The sequence below is a fragment of the Botryllus schlosseri genome, chromosome 2, assembly GCF_051294905.1.
Source record: "Botryllus schlosseri isolate E-star chromosome 2, Bs_hap1, whole genome shotgun sequence".
Classification (NCBI taxonomy): Eukaryota; Metazoa; Chordata; class Ascidiacea; order Stolidobranchia; family Styelidae; genus Botryllus; species Botryllus schlosseri.
Genome location: NC_137237.1, coordinates 26,691,673 through 26,718,421, shown reverse-complemented (window position 1 = coordinate 26,718,421; position 26,749 = coordinate 26,691,673). Strand labels below are relative to the sequence as shown.

Genomic DNA, 26,749 nt, shown 5'->3' with positions numbered 1-26,749 from the left:
TCGTACTGGCTACTTGATAAAATTGTTAGGTTACCTAATTTAAGCCTACACACAAAATTTGGTTCAATTCCAGCCATTAACCGCTTTGTTACAGGAGACGAAAGTTTCTATTTATTATATAAAAATATAAAAATTTGAAAATTTTCTGTTCACCCCATTAAAGTGTTAGGCTGTCTATAGCAACGGTGTTCACCAAATTTGGTTCAATTTCAACCAGTGGAAGCGGAGTTATTGCCGTCGAAAAATTTTGATTTGGAAAAAATAGTATTTACGGTGAGCACAACTATAATAAATAAACAAAGAATCGGTCACCGTAAATACTATTTTATTAAAATCCAAATTTTTCGACGGCAATAACTCCGCTTCCACTGGTTGGAATTGTACCAAATTTGGTGAGCATCGTTTCTATAGACAGCCTAACACTTCCATGGGGTGAACAGAAAATTTTCAAATTTTTGTATCATTTATTTTTATATAATAAATAGAAACTTTCTTCTCCTGTAGCAAAGCGGTTATTGGCTGGAATTGAACCAGATTTTGTGTGTAGGCTTAAATTAGGTAACCTAACAATTTTATCAAGTAGCCAGTACGATTTGAGAAAAAAAGTCATTTTTGAAGAGCCCTATTGTGCAACGGTTTTAGGAGCACTTGGAATGACATGATTTTGTGATGTAATAATGACAACAGTAATGTTGATCCGAAATTCTAGACACGACGCCTCCGAGCATAGTCTATCAAGTGACGCAATAATTGGTAATGTAGGCAACTCCAACTACCACATTCCTTGAGTGACGACAGCTTACAAGCAATCATGATGCAACGTACTAATTGCTCAATGTGATTGATAATTACATTTCTTCTGAAACATTATCCTCACATTTATACTATTTACATACCGAGATATCCTATTGGTCATATTTCAAAAGCTCTCGCATTAGGAATATAGATCAGGGAGTGGGGTAGACATAGTTTGAAATTCTCGCCACGCTAACCCGAACCAAATACTGTACTAATAATCACGCAGATCGTTGCAGTATTGACCGCCTGTAGCTGGGATATTTTATGGGTGTGCCTATATTATGAATTATTTTGCGAGTATTTACTTCAAACTTGCATGTGTCTTATGCCAATGTACCGGAAATCCGATGGTATTCTTATGGAGCAGGGGCGGGCAACTTCTCCAGTCGGTGGGGCGGATATAGGAAAATTAGGTACTTGGCGGGTCGGATTGCTGAATGGATACATTATTCGCGCATATATACAAGGAATAAATCGTATAAATGAATGTATTTTATCGACAGCAATGTGACTTCAAACCATTTCTCGCCGATAATGACAATACAATGTGGATTTGAGAACAGCATTGTCATACAGGCGCCGCCATGTCTGCTTTTCTCTGATCAACTAACTCACGGTGCAATCCTTAATTATGATTTCAAAGCGTATGATGAGCCCGGTGCCCAAAATTTACCAAGATATCAATTCATTAGGGTTGAGTACATCGTAAGTGCCGATAATGCAAGTCTTCTCGCTGCGATGAACTTACGCGTAAGCTCCACTCTCGCACGTTGCGCAGTGCGCACACCTGTATAATAGCATACAATATCTAAAATTTGACGTTTAGGCAAGGAGTTGGGAGTCTCGGCAAACTGGAGCCTCGGGCCACATTATCATGTAAGACGGGAAACTGTCCGCGGGCCGGACAAAATCTCGTCGCGGGCCGTATGTCACCATTCCATTTTATGGACGTTCCTAGATAACAATCTGCTGACTATCTCATTTTGCTCGCGGAAGCTGTAGAGTAGACGTACACGGCACCTCACCACCGTGAACTAAACCTCACCAAAACAGACTCTGTAAAACTAGTGCCAGGAATTAGATTCGCCTCATGGCTAGTTTAAGCAATTATGACATCCGAAATATCAATAATATAGGTGCTAGAAAAGGAACTATACTTATGATATTAAAGTATTTGAAAGTATGGAATAAGTATCAAGTATGGTATGGAACAATGTTGGTATGGTATGGAAAATTGCAAGTATGATATGGAGAGAGTAAGGCAAGTATGGAGTATGGAAAATTCTCGTTCCATACCATACCATACCATGCCCTGCTCCTGGGATACATCAATACCAGTCAAGCTCTCCGTACTATCCGCATAGCTCAATTTGCAGCTTTTTACAGCCCATGCGAATGAATTAAGACTGTTTGCAAAACTACTTACGGTACTTACCTGGATAGATTTAAAGTCAGTCAATTCTACTTCTACTTCAAGTAGTTTCGGGTTGCATATGGAAGAAGTACTTCTACTCGTACTTGAGTAGATTTTTTTCGTCACTACTTCTACTTCTACTCGAGTAGCTTTCTGGGCTATTTTGACCACCTCTGTAACTAAGCAATGAATGCAATTTATTTACGGTAATACCATTCAATGATACTACAAATAGTTTAAATCAGGGGTTCCCAACCTTTTTCCTACCTTAGTCCCCTATCTTCTGAACCCATTGAGAAATTAGAAACGTTATCTCAATTATAAAACTAGTTTATACACTAACCGGTAGTTAGAATGATAAATGATATAAACACGACACACAATATACATGATAGTACTGTAAATCAATCATTTATTATTATTACACATGTAGGTAATATGATAGTTGAGCTTATTTTTGCTTTGACAATGTCGCTATCGCTGGTTTGCTGGCCGAAAGACACAGTCGCTTGTCATATTGAATATTCAAAACACTGCTCCTCTTTGTCTTCAGAAGTAATTTTGTTGAGAAACCACATTCTCAGCGAATGCTGACAGGAAAGGCAATATCGCCCGTCTTAGCACGTTAGATTGTAGGCATTGTACATCCTCGGTAATGCCCATTCTCGGTGGTGTCCATTCTCGGCTGTGGTATTCTCGATAATGGTTTTCTCAGTATTGACACCAATAAACTTAGCTTTACAATGGGCTGTAGAAAACAGCAATTCTAGTATCCTCATACTTGTGAACTGTCTGAGCGCAATACAAGCGATTCACAGTATTTCTGGACGATCGAAACACGAAGCAGCATATGAGATCGCTATTCTTTCGATATCTAGCCAATATCGAATTCCCGGCAATGAAAAGACAGACGAATTGGCCAGACAAGGAGCGAGCCAAACAAGTGTGCAAACGAATACATTCAAACCTTCCGTACGTGACATCGCTACTTCGCTAAGGAGGACGTGCGTCGAACTCTCGGAACAACCGCTATTCACAATCGGACAAGTCGCAGCAAAATAGGGAATATAGGAGAAGGCGAGCTCGAAGGGGGCCCAAAATTATTTCGTGAATTACCATAAATGATAGAGTATTTCTTAGAAACTGTATGCAACTTTTTCAGAAACTTTTCGCGCTATGCGCGATTAATTGGGGTAAAATATCCCGATTATTGGGTATCCTTCCCCAAAGAAAAAATACGCACGATGTATAGAAGCAGGCATTTCGGCGTCGGCCATTACCGCGCCACGACGCACCAAGACATATTAAGTTTTAGGCCATGTAACATGCGACGCCGGGAAATGTGCCTGAACGATCGGCCGCGAGAAAACCTTGGTCAAAAAGGACTGCCCTCATGCTGACTTCGATATATATACATATATGTTTAATTGTACATAGGCGCCTAAATGGCTGTTTAGTTATTATTTACGGGCCATAGACATTTTATAAGACACCTCACTTAGCTCTACCGGTAAATTTGTGAACAGAGATAGGTTTTAAATATTGATAGCAACAGATATGCAATTACCGATAATATTGACCGATTCAATCATGAATTCTAGAAAATTTTCGGGCTTGGCGATTTAGGCGCTGAAAGGTGTCTCACTAAACAGTACCAAAAATCTCGCTTATAAGTAGCGGTAAAACGTACTGGCCGAAGGGTGTGGACGAAGCCCCCCAGATTTATCACCCTATAGAGGGCCCAAGACCAAAGTGTTTTTTGGGTGGGGGTTGACGAAGTGCTGTTTCGTTCCTGAGCTCACCTGTTCAAATTGAGAATTCCAGATTCAGCGAAGCGTTCAACGTGCCGCCAAGAAGTGAGTGTCAGCCATTATTTATTGACACATCGTAATTATAGACACCAGAGGAGAGTCATCACGGACACGTTTAGGTGGAAGAATATCGATTCCACCGTAATGAACTTGATGACTGTCGCGCTGATGTTTCCACACGTCGTGGAATTTGTTCTCGCTACGAAGCGATACATTTAAGTTTGAAATTTGTAATGTAATGCACCCCTAGATATTATAAGGATTATTGGATATGGCGAACAAAACCACTTGCGTTGTAATCGCCCAACAGGCATAAATCAACAACAAAAATACCTAGCACTTTGAAAATTTAATTCGACTTGACTATAGTGACTTTACTCGTGACTTGACTTGATTAGACTTGAATTGACTCGACTTGACTCGACTCACCTCCAAAAATTGAGTGAATTGACTTGACTCGAGTCACACTCAAATATCCAATTACTTGACTTGACTCAAGTCAAAATGTCGAATGTCTCGAGATGACTTGTGACTCGAAGATAGCGACTTGATCCCAACACTACAGTTTGGTACCTGATTTACTCCCAACGCTATGCCGAAACCCGTAACATACAACAATTTCCACCCAAGGATTTAGATTGTACTCTTGCTGACAAACAAACGTCCTCATTTTCGAATTTGGCTTGATTATATATGTAGTACGTTTAGTAGTATATATATAGCCGCTGTGAATGTTATGCCGATACCAAAGTTTGAAGTTCAACCACCAACACGAAGAGCACTCCAAATGTCTCGAACTAAGAGTTCTTGGAATAATAAGGAAAGGGAAGTCGCGCACGGTTCACATCACGAAATAGGCGGCGATGATGGAAAGAAGGGCAGCAAACATTTTGCTGATGTGCGAAGCCGTAGATCCGTTACAAGCATCTGAAAAGGAAAATACCCTGGGTCATCGGGGTAACGTGAACAGATATAGAGTTCACCTTGTGCTGGCCACGGCGGCCGTTCCCTAACGTCGGAACTATATGAACCGTAAAACCACCTGAGCATGTCGTTTTTGTTGACTAGGACTACACTACGTAACAGTATTTTTCTTCCACTTTATTTTTGCTACCACGACATGTTTTATGGGGTTCTGGTTGAAATCATTTTGTCTCTGATAAAAATCGATTTTAATCGAATCAATAATTCAAATCATTACTTTTTTGATTTTTATGCTTTTTACTCATAATAAAAACAATAAAAGAACATGGGATGAATGACGACCATATGACAATCACGGTAATGCAGCATATCGTATCATCTCAATAATGCACGGCTCGGAATCCCTATCTCATCGTTGAAATAGTTCAACCTCACTGGCAATAAGGGATCGTTAGAATCGCCATTAATAACCCGTTCCCAGACATGTTGAGCATGGCTGGAGCACTGGGGCAGGGTTGTAAGAACCAGGTCACAAGGTCTGAGTCGCAAGACAATCTCACTTTCACAGTTTTGACTCGAGTGAAGTCGAGTCATTTTCAAGTCACCACCCCACCCAAGTCATGGTGTGAAACTGGCATTATATTTTTGTGGTCGCATAAAATGTACACTATTCACTACATATTTGAATTTTCCATGTGTGGTACCTGAATACTTGACTATAGACGCCTAATACTCGATTCAAAATCGAATCCCTCAGGTACTGGATTTGAATCATCCCTAATGCTGAGTCAAAACGGAATTTTCCATTAACATAAGCATATGTATCGTGATTATCATTGATGATATCTGGAGTGGTCTCTAGATGCGAAAAACTATGTCCGGTTCATATACAATGCACATGATTGTCCAATAATAAACCACATGCACGCATCTCTCCGGAAAATAAAACACCGGCAACAAATCAATAAAGTTAACGCGGTGGAATTATATTGAAAAAATCAAGAGTTAAAACCAGAAATAAATCGCACTGATTTGAATCAGCCGTGAAAATGTGATTTACTATTGTGAATTCACGCCTGGCACGGAAAAAATTACATTTCTAAATATTTGAATAAAATTGTTGTTGTCCTTGGCATAGTTTGTCAAAATAATTAGTTTTAGACACCATTCGACCGTACAAATGCATTATGACATCGTAAAACGCTGTCGTGTTATAATTTGCAGCTAGCGGACATTTGACGCTGAAGTCTAAATCATAATTTCCAGTCACCAATCATCAACGGGTCATGTTTTACAATCATGATCGGATAACGTGACGTAATAGCTGATCTTCCACCGCATGGTAACATTTGAAAGTGATGTCATAATGAAGTCTTAGTGAAGTTTGATGAGTACTTTCAGGTTTTGGGTTGAGTTTTAGAGCGAATTTTACGCCTCAAGTGTAAAAAAATATATGTGGCAGTTAAATATTGACGAATAAAATTCAAAATGCCGACGCGGGTCGCACAAACTGATATCGCGGGCGCGTGTTTGAGACCCCTAATCTAGACAAACTACGAATAAAATATTAGTGACTAAAATGTGTCAGGTAGGCCTACGTCCCCCTTCAATCCAGATTTCATATGATATGATATGTTACTTTCCAAAATTCGTGAAGACAATATTGCGCTAGAAATATATAACTGTTATACATGCCTGGTTTTGAGTGCTATACGTGGTGCTGACCTATGACCCCATACGGATGGGGAAAGTTTTAAGTAAGCATGAAGATCAGCTTCTATTATATCATTTGAACACTATAAATAGGCCTTAAGACATACGTAAGCTGTTTTATGGCCGCTACTGTGGCATACAATATAAAAGTAATTGGATTTGATGGTTTAGTGAGCACAAACTGTGTGTGTGAGTGAGATTACAAACCAATTTTTATGTGTGATGACTTTGTTGCCATTCCATATCAGTCGAGTAGAGTTGAAAAAGTGGGTTGAACCGGATTAAAATGAAAACTGAACAGTGAACATGATGACTTGGACTCGGACTCGAGTAAAAACACTTAGACTCGGACTCGACCCTCTCCTTGCTGACTTGGACTCGGACTTGACTCGGTGGTGAATTGAAAATGACCCGACTTGACTCGAGTCAAAACTATAAAAGTCAGATTGGCCTGTGACTCGAAACCTTGATGCTTGGTTACAACCCTGCGATGTAGTTATAGTTTTGAAAATCAGAATTTGGAATTGAGCGCGCGGATGTCAGAGCATAGAGACGCGCTGGGTTCGTTACTGGCTGATGGCTTTGATACATATCACTGGGTGGCCAACGCGTCTCGTCTTACGACGATGAAATCTCCAGTTAGAATGAGCTAAGTTCAGTTTGTTTATTGTCTTGATGATACCGGTGTGCACTTGGAACCGTTGTTGATCTTGTGGTTGCTCTAGGGCAGAGGTCTCAAACACGCGGCACGCGGGCCACATGATGCGGCACACGACGGCATTTTGGATTTCGAAGAATTCGACAATATTTACATACCAATTTTTTATTTTTTATTTGAGAATTTGCTCTAAAACTACTCCAGGAGCCCGAAGCTACTCATCAAAATTCATGGTTAAACATGACCCGTTGATGATTCGTACTCAATATTGTGATTTGTACTTGGGCTCGACCTTTTGTAGAATTACTCAGTCTCGGACTCAATGGGTGATAAAATAAAAATAGCTCGAGTTGAGACGCGTCGAAAGATACAGTCAGAGAAGTACTTTTGTGACTCGGAACGCCGTGACTTGGTACAACCACAGACGCAACAAACTATCAAACTGGTATGGATAATATCAAAAGGGCTTAGCTTGCGTATCGTAGCTTATTTAGATATCTAAGCAGGTCGGTATGGCAACCATTGGCATTATGTTGCCCTTTTGATGTATAGTTGGTTACATCCTTGCTGCGTCATCTTGTGTATCTTCATCCATGTTTTATCGCCAATTAAATGAGGCGAGTATAAAGTCGTCGTAGCCTACGCTTCACAGGTGTAACACAAATGGATTCTCCGGGGATTGGACATTTCGATTGGTATGGCACAGTAATCATTTTATTCAAGTTGTTATTGATCTGTTTAAATAAGAGAAGGTAAATCTAAGGCTGATTTAATTTGACTATGGCAACGATGTGATCAATAGCCTAGTTATCAGGAGCATACCCGAAACCCGAATTAAACTGTACTGCATCAATGCTCTGATATCAGATCAATCTTTGTAAAATTCTAAAATTATACCTATAATTGCGGCACGTCAAATGTCCACTAGCTGCAGATTTGTACAGCGACAGCTTTTACGATGTCCTTATGCGTTTGTAGTCATTTGTACCAATTATTTTGACAAACTATGCCAAGTAAAGGAACAATTTTACTCAAATATCTAAAAATGTTCTTTTTTACGTACCAGGCGTGAATTCACAATAGTAAATCACATTTTTACGATGCGTGTGGAATGTCAGTCTGCAAGGTCCCGTCAAATAAAGCCTACTCGGAAATACATCGAATTCCCGGCCCGCGGCCACATCAAAAAGTAGGAAATTGGCCCGCGAGCACATTTGAGTTTGAGAACTCTGCTCTAGGGAATGTCTTGTGAATCTTGTTCGTATTAGGCGCAGCTCTAGTGTGGAAAATCAGGTAGGCCTACTCGTGACGTATTCGTGTTGGACTTTAGTGGAGCTTAGAATCGCTCAAACATTAAAGCAGTTAATGACGTTTTGCTGACATATAAGAAATGGGGAAGCGAGTGGCGCAGTTGGTTAAACAATGCAGTCACGACATCAATGGTTGATGGTTCGAGCCTCGGCTCTGCCATGTTTCTATCTGTATGAGGTTTATCTGGGCTCCTCATCGCCGATCCCGAAGAGATCAGACGAAGAGAGAGCCGAACTCTTGAAAGGAGGCAGCGAATGAGCCGGACGAAGACTTAGTGGACAAAATTACATTATGAAATTTACTCTGCGGGCGCAAATAACCAAGTTGTTGAAAGCGCCAATTATATGTGTCAATAAAACAAACATATTCGAAATGGGGCTTCGAGACGCATTATTATTGGTGGTAGTGGTTGAATGTTACATATATACCGGTAGAGCAGAGGCAATATTCGCCTGAATACAGTGCAGTATTCACCGCTTGGCAGCCGTCGTTCAAGTTCAGATCAAATCCTGGCAATTCCGGGATGGACGGTGCGCCAAAACAGGACTTGATGGTATTGTCTGGAAGCATACAGATAAAATGATTATCCATTTTATACTAAATATGCATCTTAAGTTGTTTTAATGATCTGCCATGTTTCTACTTGTCGGAGATTTATCTGGGCTCCTCATCGCCGATCCTACTGTTGACGCAGCGTCTTGAAAAGCCCAGAGGAACAGCGAAACCAGCTCCTAAGTCGGCAACTCAATAACCCAACAAAGGCCCTCAAGTTGAACAAATGCACTGTCGTAGATTGTAGCGCACAAGACCTGAACAGGCGATAGGCGTACTGTCGTTGCTGTGCAATAACAATATTAATAATCAAAACATACTACAAAAGGAATCAGAAAAACAATCAAAATACGCAGACCACAAAATGGAATGTGAAAAAATGTGGCGATGCAGAATAAACATTGTGTCGACAGTCATTGGCACTACAGGGGTCGTAAGCAAAAAACTCATGAGACATATTCAACAGATTCCCGGAAACGTTCAATTCAACATGATCCAAAAGATCACCTTATTGGGCACGGTGCATGTTCTTCGGGCGGCCTTGAATGCACCGCTGGACTAAAATTACACCTTTGTGCACGTATAATCACGGCATAATTTCTGTAATTTCGATTCTTCATTTTCAATCATCTTTACCTCTGCACTGCAACCTTTACCTCTACTGCAATTCTGTAATCTGACATCTTCATGTATTGCATATAGAAATAACAATTTGACTGTATTACTGAAATTTTAAAAAATTACTCTTATCTCGACATTTTCCTTAGGGGGCAGGTTGCTCCCTGGTTTATGTGTGTATTTACCAGTTTTACTGTGAATAAAGAATATAATAGTAATAACATCTCACCGAATGCTGTAAGCTTGACACACTGAGTTACGGAATACGGACAGTAAGTCAATTGGTAGCTTGACGACACTCCAGTGTAACATTGTAGTCCACTAACTGAAAGTAGAACCATATAATCAATTGAAAGTCTTGACGAGACAGATACAGAAATGTTGACTTTCAGACAACTATGAACTGGGTATTGAAAATATACTACTAAAATGGGAACGAAAATTGAACGATTTTGACGTATGCGTACTTGTTCAGTGTTTCTCAATGCTCAGGCATATCAGTGCATATTATTATATATCGACATCTCACATAAACATCACAGACGATCACTTTTGTGATTTCATCCGTGATCACTGACCACGCTTTTCCGCTCATTTGCTCATCGCATACCAATTTCATGAAGCAATCGTCATGTAGCCTATTAACCGAAATTACTCTTTTATTTCTGTGGTGTGGGAAACACTTGTCATGTTCAACTGTCGCGTAGCGCAATACTCTCAACTCAAACGGGCACTGCACTCAAAAAAGGATGTGGTCTCAAATAGAAGGGCAGAACGAAGAAAAAAATTTGGCCGCAGCCATTTACTTCAGAACGCCACCGCGTAATGGAACTGCAATTTATTGAAATTTCGATAGCAACTTCACGCTCCAGCTGTCGCTGTTGTGCGTCATCGTTTCTTAGCCCGTTGACAAAATTTATGGCACGAAATCTTCACCGTCACATATTAAATCCGTTCACAAGCGCTGGCAATAATACCGTGTTCGAACTGCAGCTATTTTTTCAATACTGCACCATTGTACTCTGCCTGCAGCAATATGTACACTGTAAAAAATCTGGTAGATTTACTGGGAAATCTCTGTCAATTTTACAACGAATTACCGGTCGCAGCCAATAACTGTGCGTAGCTTGTAATTTTACATTTTGATATGTAATATTACCTTAGTTTAGCTGTAAGTCAAGTTACCAGAATTTCTTCGCAAAATTACTGACAGTTAGGGGAGATGTGGTACCGATGGATCACTGGGACCGAAAATACTTTGAAAATTCTCTATGATAATTTCATGATTACACTTCGTGAACCTGTCTACAATTGCATGCTGGCAAAATCTTTCCTCACGTACAAAAAAATTCGACTTGCGCGGGCTCTGGGGTCTCTCACAGATGTTTTTTGTTTTTGGGGGTGTAAACTAAATTTAGATCGACATATACATTTTTCTTTGTAACCTTCAGCACGAACAAACCAGCAATCGTTTTTATTGTGAAGTGTAGGGCTTGTATCAGGCAATATAATGGCACCTATTATTTTTTTCAGTACCTTACTTGGGTGGAATTTTTTTCGATTCATGTATAAAATTCGTAGGGTGGGGACCGATGATACAATAGCCAAATCAAGCAAAATAATCAAGCATACTAGTCAGGAAACAAATGAAACATGCCTACGTACAGAACATATTTATGTAATAATTGCATATGATGTTTTATCGCTTTAACGAGGTATTTGGAAGTCACACTGTCGATTTTCGGGCAATATGTATGTACCCTCAAATTTATAAGTTCGAGCCTAAATCGAAACGTGATTTTATGACAACATTTGAGTTGATATTTATTGTATTTTTTGACGGTTGCGACCAAACATTCTTTTTTGGCTTGCGGTAGCTTAGATTATAATACTGAGCAAGAAAATGTGCCACATCTGAGTTTTTCAGGGTATATGTCTCATAGGTCCCCGGGTCGTGTGCCATTGGACCCACCGGGTGGGGACCGATGATACGTTCGAGCAACGAATTTTGAACATCCATAAATATTTTTTGAAAAGACAGATATTCATGTATATGTGCGCGATAGGTAGTGCTTGTATCAAAGTGCTGAGCCAGCAAAAGATCTGCTGTTTTCGGCAGAACATTTTGGGGCCAGTGATCATTTTCCAATTTTTGATCCATCGGTACCACATCTCCCCTACTCGTAACTGCAGTTTATCAGGCAATTGGGAAGATTGATTAGCTTCATAATCGTTGCAGCCAATATATACGGGGAAATGAATGTTACTGATATTTCATTCTCGAGGTGATTTGACTTGATTCATCCTCGTTCGCGAAACTGGGGTCTGTCGTACGGAAATTGTTGGCCCTAGTACCAATTTTAGTATAGTACATAGTAGGGTACAAGAAACAACTGACAATCGTAGCTAATGTAGTTACACCATAGCCATTATATTATATTATAAGGCTATATGGCTATACGGCCGTTCTCGCTGGTTACGTTCGTTGTTACGGATACGGCTGATAAGTTAGAAAATCAGTTTAGGATGTATAATATTGTTCGGGAAACTAGAAATATCAGCACCGCATGCTCAGTTGACCATTTGCTAATGGCGGACAAGGCGACCTATAATAGGTTACAATAGGATACCGTTACGCGTTACTGGTTTTCTGAGATTCGTAGTAAACAGCCAACGCACAACTGTGACATCACAAGGAGCGTCTCGTTTAGTAAGTACAGTAAGTAGTGAACAACACTTGGGATAAATATCAATTTATACGAAATTAGATGGAAAAGAAAGGAACTATATGTCATGATAAATGTGTCTGTATGAAAGAGAAATAACCTAAGTCAAACATTATAACGTGGCCAGCAAATATTATTGGTGGCATGTCAGCGGATGAATACGACGTATTTCGAAATCGTTCAAGTGTCGTATCGTTATCTGGCCATTATTGAGATTTGAGCAAAGGGTGGAGCGAAGTTTGTTGTGCTTGAAGAAAGCGGACACGATCGTGGGAGATTCCTAGGAACGCTGAATGGGATACGCATCGTTAAAGGTACAGTACGACATAGTATTTGTTACCGTGAATATCTGCGACTGTGCAATGTGCACACCACTTTGATTTCATGATTGAAATATTTCATTCTCCGCATTCTCTATTCTATTTTGGGATACTAGTCGACTTATATAGTGACCTGTGACACCACATACTCCGCCGCGGAGGAGTTGAAACTGTTGGCTTGTTTATGTCATTTTCGGGCCATAGCATAGAGATGTTTTCATCCACTGCCGGATTTGTTTGGCACACATGCCACCTCATATCCAGAGTGGAATTGGTGAGGAACCTTTTGCTTCAATACATTAGATAAACTAAGTCATGAATCTCTGCTATATCATGTACAAGGCGGAGCCTTCATCACACAATGTACCAGTACCGGTACTTCAAAACATGTTACCTTATATTTTTGTTAGCCTATTTGTCTTAGTAGTCTTTATAATGTCATGTCTAGGTTAGGAACTTTGCTTTATATAGCGACTTACTCATGAATTCTTTTTAGTGGAACTGCAAGATACTAGTTACACAGAAGGAATGAGGACGAGAAAAAGAAATAATTTGAAGTTTCGCCGGCGGTGGAATTAATTCATCTTTTCTTGCAACCACTCGTGTTACTGCATGTCTCCTGAAGAAGAATTAGACCTCCAGCAGCAATACTTTTCCATCGATTACCCCTTCATCGTGATATCATGAATGAATATACAGTTTGTTCCACTGTCGTTTTGGAAGTGTGCAGAAAATTTTGCGATATTTTAGCATCGGGTTGCTTTGCCATAGGTATGGATGAACGTACGTTAATTTACAAGCTGGTATGTATCCTGATTTGCAGGGACAGCATGTAGGTAGGTAGGTAGGTAGGCGGTCTCGCTCTCAAATGTACAGGAGAACATGTAGATTGGATATACCCGGAGGGGACTGTAACATTACAGTCTGGCGTGTAAAGTGAGATCACTGGACGAGTGTAAGTTGAATTTGCATTGACTAACGGTAATGTTAGATTACCACGAAATGTCTGGCTACCGTGCTTCCAAACATTTCGCGGTAAATCGAGGTTTTTATTTTTTACAGTGTATGTGCAATTGTGTATATATCAAAGTGATCACGATAGAGATAAAACTAATAAGTAGGGTTACCATATTTTGGAATCCGGAAATGAGGACACTTTTACAAATCATAAAAGTTAGATTACCGGACGAGAAAAGTGCTGATTCCAAAATGTGTACCGCTCGAACGTCCACATTGCAGATGACGTGTCATTCATGTCGTTTTTTAGTTCGGCCGGCCCCTAGCCTGGCTGTCAAAGCTATAAAGGAGGAAGAACTTCCAAAATCGAGGACATACAAGATTTCTTGAAAATAGAGGACTTATGGTAACCCTACACTAAACTTATGAAAACTCAAGCCGCGGGCCGGAAACTGGTGGAGCACGTAGTAGCAACTATCGCATTGACATTGCACTTTAAACGTTGACATTCTGTGTTGGTGAAATCAAGTTCATATGTTACTTGAAATTTGTAAATACTTTAGTGCAGTTACATTTCCCTGCATTGCTGCCTACGCAACTCATAATACTTTATTTCATTATTCGTTCGAATGATTTTCTCTGTATCGAAATATAAAACGTGTATATGATGGTTTTCTTTTCCGTTCAATTGGCGTCGCGTCTAAAAAGGTTGCCGACCACTGAATAGAGTGCAGTGCTCCTTTAATACCTGACGGACACGGAACTGTTAGTGACGTTTCTGTCAGTTCCAAGGTTATACCGCGTTTTATCATATTGCTAATATTCCATGAGATTTCTTCTTGGTAAAGAAGGCCTACCCTAAGTAATTGCTCCCTTCCACCAATCATGAAGAGCGAAGACATCAGTCCAAGTTCCAGGTCTAACAACATGGTAAAATGACATGGCCAAATGACTCACGAATTGTTTGATTGAAGCAGTGAAATTATTAGAACGTACCTGATCCAAGGCACATCCATAACAGGCAGGCTACAGAAAACATCATTTTCATTGTGTTTTCAACGTATCTAGCTGAATAGACTGATAGCTTTACAGGAATGAATAAAGGTATGATATGAATCGTGTTACTTAATCAATCTCATTATGAAAGCACTATTGTTCTCGACAGAAATGAAATAATAGGGATTCGCAATCCTGATCTCTCGTTAAGATTACTGAATTTGCAAGTAATTGTAATCGATTACATCTAAAAATTCAAAGTGACCGTAATCGATTGTTTTGCATAGGCATAATCGATTGAGCTGTAAAGGTGGGACTGCTCACCATTTATTAGGGCTACTGTTTATGGTATAAAGGGATGAACTGAACAAGAAATAGTCCGATGTATCATATCGACAGTAGAAATGTCAGATTTTTAAATCCCATTGCTCATTATATCATCACAAGCATTAGCAATCAATCGCATTATAACAAATTTATTATCCTCTCGTACATTCTTGAACTGGGCAATTAGAAAATTTTCAACTTTTCGAAATTAGATTAGAATTAGAACTACTGAATTCGCGAAAACATGGACCTTGAATCAAGTTCAGTTCATATCGAATCATAGTTCATTCTCATTCGCATTCTAAAATACTATCTACTAATGCGGGGCAACTCAGCAAGTCCAGCTCCAATTCTGTTTCTGTCGGCTCCGGCCAAAACTGATAAAATCATGTCAATATCCACCCCGTAGCTGGCTAATCCTGCACACTAATTTCTTGTACATTTAGTATGCGCTTACGGACGATTTGCACCCGTTATTGTCGAAGCATACGATATGGAACGGTTGGAACCGGACATGGGGTGATTACTTCATGAATGCGATCGATTGGGATTACGATTACTTCTTAATCACGCGATTACGATGTCGATTACGATTACAACAAAATCTGGAAGGAGTCGATTACGATTACGACTATATTCGAAGACAATATAACGATAGCGATGAGATGACCTCGTGAGAGAACAAAAATAATTTTCAATGTTACGTCATTTGCGTGTTACGTCACAATATGACCATTGCTCAACTTTGTAGCTGACGATTTATCGCCCCTAACGACCCTGGCCGAAACTTTCTGTCAAAATATATCCATTGTCCATAGCCGCACTCAATTGGTGTGAGGAATATAGTCCTGTCCTGCCATCAGAGGAAATGATGCGCACGTGAAGAAACGACAATTTATGTCTGCATGTCACGAAAGAAGTTTTTCTTTTAGTTCAGTCAGCTAAGGTTGGGCGACTCCAATATCTTTTAACTGTATAGCAGACAAGAGGTCACGAATCAATAGCATGCAACAAATTAATAATAATAACGGACACGTCCGAATATGATGGAATTATTAATTACGTGTTCTAAATTTTCGCAGTTACCACCTCTCTTTGCTCTACCGGTAAATCTGAACACATGGTATGTGAGACGATCAAAAATAAATAGTAATATATTCATTTATCAATGTTGTACCAGATACTATCGATCAATTTCTTTTATCATGTTGTAAATACGCTCACCATAGACATATGGTAAAACAGTAGCCTACTGTGAGGGACTGAATATCTCGTCCACTACATATAATTTTCTAATTAACCCGCAATTTCTTAAATGCTGTCACCGAATTCGTTGACTCTTGTCACGTCTTGCTGTGACTTATTCAACCCTTTCATATGTATTTGTCCTGAATTGACTATTCTTTACAATTAACTTTCCACGGGGTATAGGCCTACCAGACCTTTCATGGTGATATGCAACACTTCATTTTTACCATCTATATTAATATTAATAATTTACCAATGTTATTGACGAAATTCAGTCATGAATCAGAAGTTTGAATATTCACCTTATGGGGGTGCAAGAGCAACATTAAGTAGGGTCTGCTAATCCTATGAGGGTACAAGACCAATGTTTAGGGAAAGGGTTGACGAAGTTGTGTATCAGTCCTGATTCTGGCTACAACCCACCCTAATATGGTATAGATTCACAGTGGTTCTAAACCTTTTGTGACCTCGTGGACTGGTAAAACTTCAAAGTAAAAATGTCTCTGACCGGTAAACCTTCAAATATTTATGAGTGATTCTGTTGAAGTTTACGCAAGGCGAGGCTTGCGAAGTCCTGCTAAACACAACTAAACTGATCGTGATTTTTCGGTATCCTTTGAAACATTAGATGCTGTTTGCCAGGCCTTATTCTACAGCGAGTATCGCTTATTTGCACTGTCGGAATTTAACGACGTTTGTTAGAAAGTCTTCCGCAGCTTCCTCATATAACTTCTCAGTAAATTTACAATTCGATGTTTTATTTCCCTCATTCATCGTCATCAGCGTCCATCTTCGCGCATTTTGGAATTGAGATATAAAATTCGAATGTCTATTGCGGACCGGCAGGAAACTTGCCACGGACCGGCGGTTTGGAACCGCTGCTTGTAGATGGTTGAAGATCCAAATGTTGAGTAAAGAATTGCGAATTAACGATTGATGCTCGTTTCAAGTATGGCCACATAAGAATAATATTCCTGGCAGTTGAACAAAGAACATGCGTAACGTAGCGACATGCGTAATTCTTATACAATTGCACTATATTACATGTACACATCGAGTGTCTATTTACTACTTGTTGGTAATTCGTTACGCAATGACGAGCAAAGCTAATACTGAGATAATATTGAGCAGTGGAGGTTGCAAATCCTACATTTCGGCGATCTATAACCTTATATCATATTGCACTCTCCCTTCTTCACGAATAGTCAGTTGTCATAGTCCTTTTACAAGTAAGAAGTAATTGTTCTTTCACAAACCAGTCGATTAGATATGCGAAATAATTGATTACGATTACGATTACTTCTGATTTTTTTCGAATGTAATCGATTGCGATTACGATTACTTGAAAATGCTGTAATCGTCGTAATCGATTACGATTACTAATCATTAGGGCGGTTTTTTTTTACCTAAAAAAAAGAAAGTTTTGACCAAAAAAATCCAAATTTTGACTTTTTTTGACCTAAAAGAACTGAATTTTGACCAAATTTTGACCTAACGTATGCAAATTAGGTGTTTTCCCACATAATGTTAAAATTGCACCACTTATCTTCATTTCTGGTTTGAACTGACTGTCCTAACGAAGTAGTTTGGCCTGAAAAAACGTTTTTGGCTTAGAAACAGGCATGTCTTTACATGAAAAAAAAAACAATATTTTAACGAAATCTGGCCCTATGAAGAATTCCAGTGGTTACAATATGTATTATGGTAGAAATAATTAAAATGTTTTGTAGTACAACGAGAGATGCTTTCCTACATTCTTGGGTAGAAAGTGCACTTCCATACTAAGAACCTTGTCAAGGACGTTCAACAGCAGCAGTTGTTGGCCGACAACACTCAAGTTGTGCGTACACTGCTGGTGCTGGTGACACACCGTGTTGCTTCATTCTGACAATGTTGTATACATCACAATTTTTCATCATGCGCTTCTTAATATAAGAATGATGCAATGCACAAGAAGTCTTTCTTCAGTTAGGATATTGCGGTACATTGACCATAACACCATGTCTACCTATTATTTTTTTTACCGTTTATGATTCACAATGAGCAGACGATTAGCCGTTTACAACGGTAGGCCTATAAAATAGGCTAAAAGCGGTAAAACATCAAATTATAAGTTCACTGACAGTGCTAAATCTACGATACAAACAAAATGAAGACGTCAAATTTTTTTTAATTTTATGAAAAATTTTGACAAATTTTGACCTAACGCTACAATTTTGACAAAATTTTGACAAATTTTGACATGTCAAAAAAAACCGCCCTACTAATCATGATTACCCCATGTCTGGTTGGAACCCTCGAAATCGCCATCGATTAAGCAGTTATAGCACCTATAGTTATAGATCATTGGTACGGAATGGATGCTCTGATGATGATGACCGCCGACCATAAAAATGCTGCTACCGATGCAGACCAGATCAACGATATTTTTTGGTTCTTATAAAACAGGGATTTCAAAGAAATGTCCTTGTTTTTGACTTGCGTCCTTATTTTGTCTTATTTTCAACAACTACGGTACTTCGGTCGTTTTTTTCTCTGGTATCTCTGTTGCATATTATTATAAATTTACGCTTTTGCTTCGAGATTTTATGACATCATAAATGAAAGAAACTCCCGTGGCGTACACACCACAGGATTTGACTACTTTAAGTGGTGAGATAACTAGGGTAGTGAGCTGTATATAGCAGTTTCGGATGTACAAGTTATCGCAGCGTACGTCATTTTAGCAGTAAACAGCTGTACCAGGTTTCCGCTGTTTTATATTACAGCAGAATAAGCTGTAGGGAAGTCAGCATGTATTGCGTAGTGATAAAAGGTGCAGTGTAGTCGACACTTGGGTTGAAAAGTAGTAAAGGTATAGATCATTGATAAATTTCCCGAAGTGCTGTTTCGGCCCTGATTGAAGGTAAACCTAGACCATATCTGTCGTGGAGATCCACGAAGCACTTTCTAATAACAAGGAGTTGCTGGAGCAGATTGTTTTTGGCGAAAAGTATGGAATGTGATATGCCACGGCTCGTATAAATACGAAATACACTGTAAAAATTATTTTTGTAAATTTACACAAAAAAGCCCGGTGACTGCCAGTACAACCTTACAACGATAAGCTTGCAAACTCATTACAAGCTTACAAGCATAAGCCTGTAAGCTCATTACAACCACAAGCTTGTACTCTCTCTTTTTCTCTTTCTCATTCTCATTACTCATCAGTACAAATGACCTAATGCAAATGGTTGGCATGATTGTTCACAAATCAAAAGCGCGCATTTATTTATACAGCAGCACGTAAATATATTTGTGAAATCCACTTGGCATATTCCATAACAATGCAAGCAGTTTGCCTCTACGAAGTGATTTTCATCAGCTCTTCCTTGGCTGGGTTAGATGAAGTGATTCCGATAATGGAATGTTATAGCTCCTAGAGCATGTCAAGCTTTTTCCATTCTTCTTAGGTTCCCCGATCCGAAATTTCAAATTGGTCATATAAATACGTTCTTTTAAAAGGTGGTTTTCAAATTGGGCTCCAGTGCTCCCTGGGGGCCTTTACAACTTTGAAGGGGGCGCTAGCTCTAAATATGATGATTTTGGCCGCTGAGAGAAGGGTGCGCTATAAACTATGGATCACTGTTTATGAAAATCCGCATATTAATAGCTCATTCTCTGCGAACCAAAGTATGATTTATAAATATGTGGTCACATCGTCCGCGGTCTTAAAAGGCGCATTCAATCGGAAAGCGTCGCCACCATCCCGGGCAAATGTTTATTGATATGCAACATTGCGTTTTCTTACAACAAAACAACAAATAAACTAATTATTCAGTGACAGTTATTGAGCGCTGGTTAGGAGCACACATTCAAACGCATGCACGAAGGACAAGTTGTGAGCGTATATCGAACGGAAACAAAGTACGATGATTAGGACGCGAAGAGTCCTTGGACCATTGCTTTCACTGATTGCGTCTGTCCTAGAATCCGTACAAAAATGCCACGCAGACGCAGCGTACATATCTAGCTGCAAATAAATTAGATCAACGCAAAAAGTCTACGCGACACGGCAATGTGACAACGACTGTGCTATGAATCAAACAACTTTTTGTTGGAAGAAGGTTATGGGGAGTTCGATGCCTGGTTTGCGGCTCAAGAGGCGCGGTGTGTACAAAAAGTTTGGGAAACACTGTTTTAGGCTGACATAAAAATAGCTATTTCTTACTTAGTCAGCAACAAGTCCAGAAGTATACGGTTTCCTACTTCATGCAATGGCTGTGGACGATTCCGCTGCTTGTATACTGTATAGGCTGTCTTCGTACATCATATAGCTTTTAAACTTTTTTCTTCACAATGGAAACTGGATCGTCTGGTTCTTCAAATTTACGATGTAGGCTTGCAAATGTTGTGCCGAGCGTGATATTCCAAGAGTCCTAAAATATACAGGCTTTGAAACAGTGCAATACTTCCCTACTTCAAAACTTGAATCTTACCTAGGGAGCATATCGCATTTTCTCCCGTCAACACTAATTTCAGAACAGTATATTTCTGCACCCGAGCTGAACATGCTTGTGTTCTCGATATGAGGGCGGATAACGTCTGAATGGAAATATACATGTGTTCTATTATGTAAATCAACGTAAATGCGCCAAATATCATGCAGTTCATTCCCTGGTGGCACTCAGCGAGCGTGAGCACGTAGGGTTACAGTTGTCACAACTCACAGTGACCCGACTGTGATTCAGGAAGTAGGCCTACACTGTAAAAATTATTCCTGTAAATTTACAGGAAAAAATACAAATACCAGAAAAACCCTGTAAGCTTGTAATCGAGTATATAGACTCGATTACAAGCTTACAGGGTTTTTCTTGTAACTCGTTACACGCTGACAAGCTAAATCTAGTGAACTCAGTACAAGCTATATCTTGTAAGTCTCTCTCTCTTTCTCTCTCTCATTATACCCAAATCTTGCACCTGTACTGGCAGAAAGACCCAATGCATTCGGCGGCCATGATTGTTCACAAACCTATTGAAAAAAGGTACATTTATTCACAGCCGAATAACAGCAGCAGATCAGCAGGAAATATACAGCAGGCTCAAGCACAGCAGTATGAAAATGAACAGCAGCAGTATAAAAAGAAATTGTGCAAAAAATATTTGCATGGCTTGGCCTGCAGCAGACCAAGCATGCTCCACATGAGTGTAGCTTGAATGGCTTGACAAGCACTCATGTAGTTTCTAAAGTATTATTAGGTCCAGTACAAACCTATTCCATAGCTATTTCTACTTTACAACGTCAGAATTGTCTAGTAATGAAGTATGCTGAAAATATAATCACTTGAGGCAAAATCTACTTCAGCACTCCCAAAAAAGCAAAACTATTTCAACTTACCATTGTATATCAATGATCAAATGAATTTAAAAACTGCACATCAATTTGTTTCACACATTGAAGCGACCGCAGACGGCATATGCAGCCCTTTGATTTTTGCAATGCAGATGGACAAGAAATGTAGAGTCTTATCCACACCACGCGCGAACTGGATATTGAATACCTAATGCATTGACAGAATGAAAGCTAAAGCATGTGTGAAATCTACTACGTCATTTATCACTAGCCCGTCGAAGTGCACCGTCCACTTGGTTTCTCGAGTGTCAGGATGTATGACTGGGTGCGATGATTCTGAATTATCCTGAAAAAAGAGGGCACACAACTGTAAACTGAAAGGCAAAGATAGTATGAACTTATATAGCCAATAATACTATCAGACTAATAATAGCTGATGTATTAGGTCAAAATTATGACTATGACAGTACTTATACCAGGGGTGGGCAACCTTTTCAGCCAAAGGGACACAAGAGATTTAGGAACCATTGAGTGGGCCACTTGAATGTTAATGACCTTCCTTAAGTCGTCCGATAGGAGCCAACTGAATTAGGTAACATTAAAAATAAGACTTACATTACTTACAATATGTCATGAGAACTCTGTGTGCATTCATGTCGTGGTCGCGCTACGTGCGAAATTTTTTCAAAAACAATGAATGAATTCGATAAATAAATATGTTACTTGCAATTATTGAGGGTTGCCTTTGTATACCACTGGGTTCATTTTGCAAGGACAGGATTATTCGGCGTTCAGACATAGCAATATGGAAGGTTTCGGTGAACATCCCTCCGTCCTATTGTGCAAAGTTTCATCGTCGACGATCTCGCTGCGAGCACACAAGCGAAGTCGCATGTTGGACGACACCACGTTATCTCCTAATTGCGAATATATAGTTGGACTCAATTCTGTAAGTGACGCGTATTTATAATTTTCACGAGGGCTCCAATACTAAATGCAAAAAATCGAGTGACAATAAACCATGCGAAGTGCCAAGAAAGATATCAAGTCGAATAAATCTGCTGCGAAATATTCTACTTAATGGTCAATTACGAAAATCTGCGATAAATGTGGCTGGCCCCTAATTACGCCAATGCGTCGGAACTGATCTTTTAGTCATCATGAAATTTCGGGGTCAGACTAATCAAATTTTGGTAGGCCTTGCTATTTTACCCGATGTTTACCTCGAGGGCCATACACAACCATCTCGCAAGCCACGGGTAGCCACCACCGACTTATACTGGCATATCTAGCTATGAGCCTATTATCAGCGCAGTAAAGAAAATTTTATAGTAATACAATGTCGATATGTACTTGGTACAAACCTTGTTTATGACCAAGAATTTGTCATAGGATTCGTTGAACATTGAAGGTATACCGAGCATCCAATTAAGTTCTGTGGAATATGAAAAAAAACACAAATTCATATTTTGAGTTGTCCAATAATTTGTATATTCAAAGCATTGTACCTATCACATCTACAATGATGGCTGGCAAGTGATCCCACTTGATTCTTCTTGCATGCTTGGAGAATTTATTTTCTTTGATCTTGTCCTCTAGAGTCTAGACCAGGGGTGGCCAACCTTTTCGGCCCAAGGGCCACATTTCATCGACGAAACATGGCACGGGCCACTAGCCGCGCGAAAATTTGTCAAAGTTTATAGGTCAATATTATTGTTACTTGAGTAGGCTATATTGCGGGTCTGCTGTATATTGCTGGGCTCAGTTTGCAAGAATTGGACTATTCGGCCGTCCGGCCATATCGATATCGAAAGCTTCGGCCAACATGCGTCAATAAATTTATGCCTATGTTTCATCGTCGACGGCCTTTCTGCTAGCGTAAACGCAATGTCGCATGTTGGACGACACTTTCCCTCGAACTTGCAATCATAATTAGACCTAATCTGGTACATTAAGCGTTCTTTCATTTTCAGGAGGGGGTAATAATATTAAAAGCAAGAAATCGAGTGACAACATATTGCGTGAAGCGTGAAGAAAATTTTTACTTTAGATAGATCTACCTCGGAATATTCTGCTCTATTGTAATGTACGAAGATCTACCAAAATTTGACTGGCACATGGATCTGCCAATGCGTCACAGCATTTTAGTCGTCACATCCCAAGTGCTGCGGCCAGACTAATCAAATTTTTGGTTGGCCATGCAATTTCACAATCTGGGCAATCCATTTTTTGTAATATTAATAATTTCCAAAATTACCTCGCGGGCCACTCCAAACCATTTCGCGGGCCACGGGTTGGCCGGCCCTGGTCTAGACCATTGTTAATCAGCTTCAATTCCTCCAATAGCTGAAACATTATCAGTTACCGTTAAACAGAAATCAAACCAATGATATTGCTTCTTACCCAATATGAATTTCTGAGAAGGGGATACTCCACAAGAATATCAGCAGTTGGCATGTTCCCGTCTTCTGTATCTAACCGACGCCTTTTGAAAGTGGCTTTCATTGCTTTCATAAGTTGTTCCTTGGCTGGGTTAGATGAACTTGATTCCGATAATATGATTGACTTATGTTCGGCCAAGCTTACCTCATTGTTTGAAGATTCTCCGACCTGAAATTTTGAATTAATGATATGAATCAGCGGTTCCCGACCGACGAGCCACGAAAATAGTAATTTCCTACTTCGTTAGCAAGAAGACCAGAACTTCGGGGTTTCTTGCATCGAGGGCTGCTCGCGTCGGATTCTTCAGTATGAAGCCGTCTCCGTGGACCAGGTCTTACATACTTTATTCTATTTGCGATGAGAACCGGATCGTCTGGATTTTTTACTTTACGACGTGCGTTAAAAAATTCTTCATCGAGTTTCTTTTTCCAAGGGTGCTAAAATGTTTCGGATTTTAAAGAGTGCAGAACTACCACACTTCAAGCTTCAAAACTCACATATGCAGGAAGATAATGATCTTCATCTGCCAAGCTTGATCTCAGAACTTTATATTCTTGCACTAGAGCTGTACATACCAGTGTTCTTGCATACGGTGGCACCTTAAGTCTGAATGAAAAGTGGACGAACGTTACATAATCAAGAAGCTGAATGCACCAAAATTGGTATCAGGTCATCTCCAGTATTTTCATTCAGTATACCGTGAGTACGGAGGATTATGGTTGTCACAAAGCGTTGGGCTGTGAATAAGGAAGTAATAGAACCGACCTGATGGTGTGCATGGCCCAAAATTATACCCTTTGTGACCCATCCCATACGTTGAAAAACGCTGCACTAGACTTTAGATCACTTTAACAGCCAATACACACCCAAAGTGTTTCGTTAGATCGTTGAACAGATGGTCCACAATTGCTGTTCGTAATCTTGGCCTCAAGGCGCTTTTTGACTGCAGTTTTTCCACCTCGTTGTGCAGATAAGCAGGAAGGCACACCTCATACTTGTCGTCAGACCATTTTTGAGGCTTTTTAGTACATTCTTCAGCATCCATCAATGGCGTATCAGTTATAGATGTAGAGGGCTCCAGATCATTCATGAATGGTGAAGCATCAACGCTTTGTTCTGAATTTTGCAGACCACCGCTCATATCTCCTGCAATTGAAATATCACTTATGAGACAAAATTCTGGTTCCCAACGCGTCGTTCTGAATTTCGCAGACCACTGTACGTATCTCCTGCAATTAAAATGTCACTTATGAGACAAAATTCCGGATCACAAAGGAAGCGCTAGCTACAAACAAGGCTACTGGGCGTGGGCGGGGTAGATAAATTCAAAATATTATATAATAATCGAATGTAACTGTCGCACTCACACTGATTCCGAAAAATCTAAATATTGATTGACTTCTCTCTTCTCAAAGTATTCGGCAGTAAGATAACGTTGCGCCACACGCCTACATTTAAACGCCGGAACTAGAAAGCTATACTTATACTATAATCAAGAATATGAACACTGACGGTTGCCAGTGAAATCGGCACATGGTGAATTAGGCCCCACAAACTTTATGCAATCTGAGATCTAATCACGCCGTGACTGCGTGATCTACGCATGCCCTGACGTACAACATTGACAAATCATTCAATAATAATAATATTAGTAGTTTAATAATTCATATTAATAGTTGTTAATACAATTTATTACAAAATTTTCCGAGGGCCGAATTCACCGAGGGCCGAGTTCACCAAGTGCCGAGTTCACGGGGCCGAGTTCACTTGTTATCACACTGACAGCTATGGCGTTGTTTGTAATTTGAATTTGTGAATGTCACGTACACATTATGTAAGAATATTTGGAAACACTGCTATACCCCGTCAAACAGTCGGTGGCAAAAAAACTTACTATTCGTCTGCGCTTCAGTCAATGACACATCCACATTACCGGTATATTTTGAATTACGAACACCAGCACCAAGCAAATCTGTCACTTTCAAAGTCTCTGCAAGACAAAAATATTGGTAATCTTAGCGCGTATAACCATAACACTGAATTACCTGAATTTTTCTTTTCACTAAATTCCAACATATCGCCACTGCGTAGTTCAACTTCACAATCAAATTCAGGCCAGCCAAAATCTTTGTCATAGTTCTCAATGTTGGCATGGTCAGCCAGCGGGAACTTCAGGGAATTTGTGTAATACAGCAGTTTTCACTTCTGATACAGAGCTTACTTTAAACACTTTTGAACGGTCACCATAGGTCACCTTCAACTTCAACTGTGCTTGAACGTTAGCCATAGCAACTAAGACTATTTCAATAACCCGAAATACATCAAATCACAAAGATTGATCAGTTATTTACCAAAACGGAAGAACCGTGCACCGCCGCAAAACTGGGTGGTTCGCCATTCGCGCAGCTACAATATTGTAAAATCCAAATCCTGTTCCAAATCCGAGATTTTAATCCAAGTCCAAATCAGAAAAAGGTAGGCATTTGATCCAAATAACACATTGAAATGTAAAGTTATGAGACATTTCAAGTCCAATTCTACATAAATTCATCTTAAAACTAATCTAAAATCGATATCCATTGTTCTCGAATCAGATAAAAAT

At 39.6% G+C, this 26,749-nt stretch overlaps 1 protein-coding gene and 1 long non-coding RNA gene across 2 annotated transcripts in view; both read left to right on the top strand.

The window, feature by feature from the left end:
* Positions 1-26,749, top strand: part of LOC145457130 (uncharacterized) — a 252,504-nt gene that overhangs the window by 143,483 nt on the left and 82,272 nt on the right. The gene's annotated exons all lie outside the window — the stretch shown is intronic.
* Positions 11,969-13,558, top strand: LOC145434329 (uncharacterized). The gene is made up of 2 exons (XR_013913337.1): positions 11,969-12,839; positions 13,342-13,558. It is a non-coding gene; the product is annotated as an uncharacterized LOC145434329 (long non-coding RNA).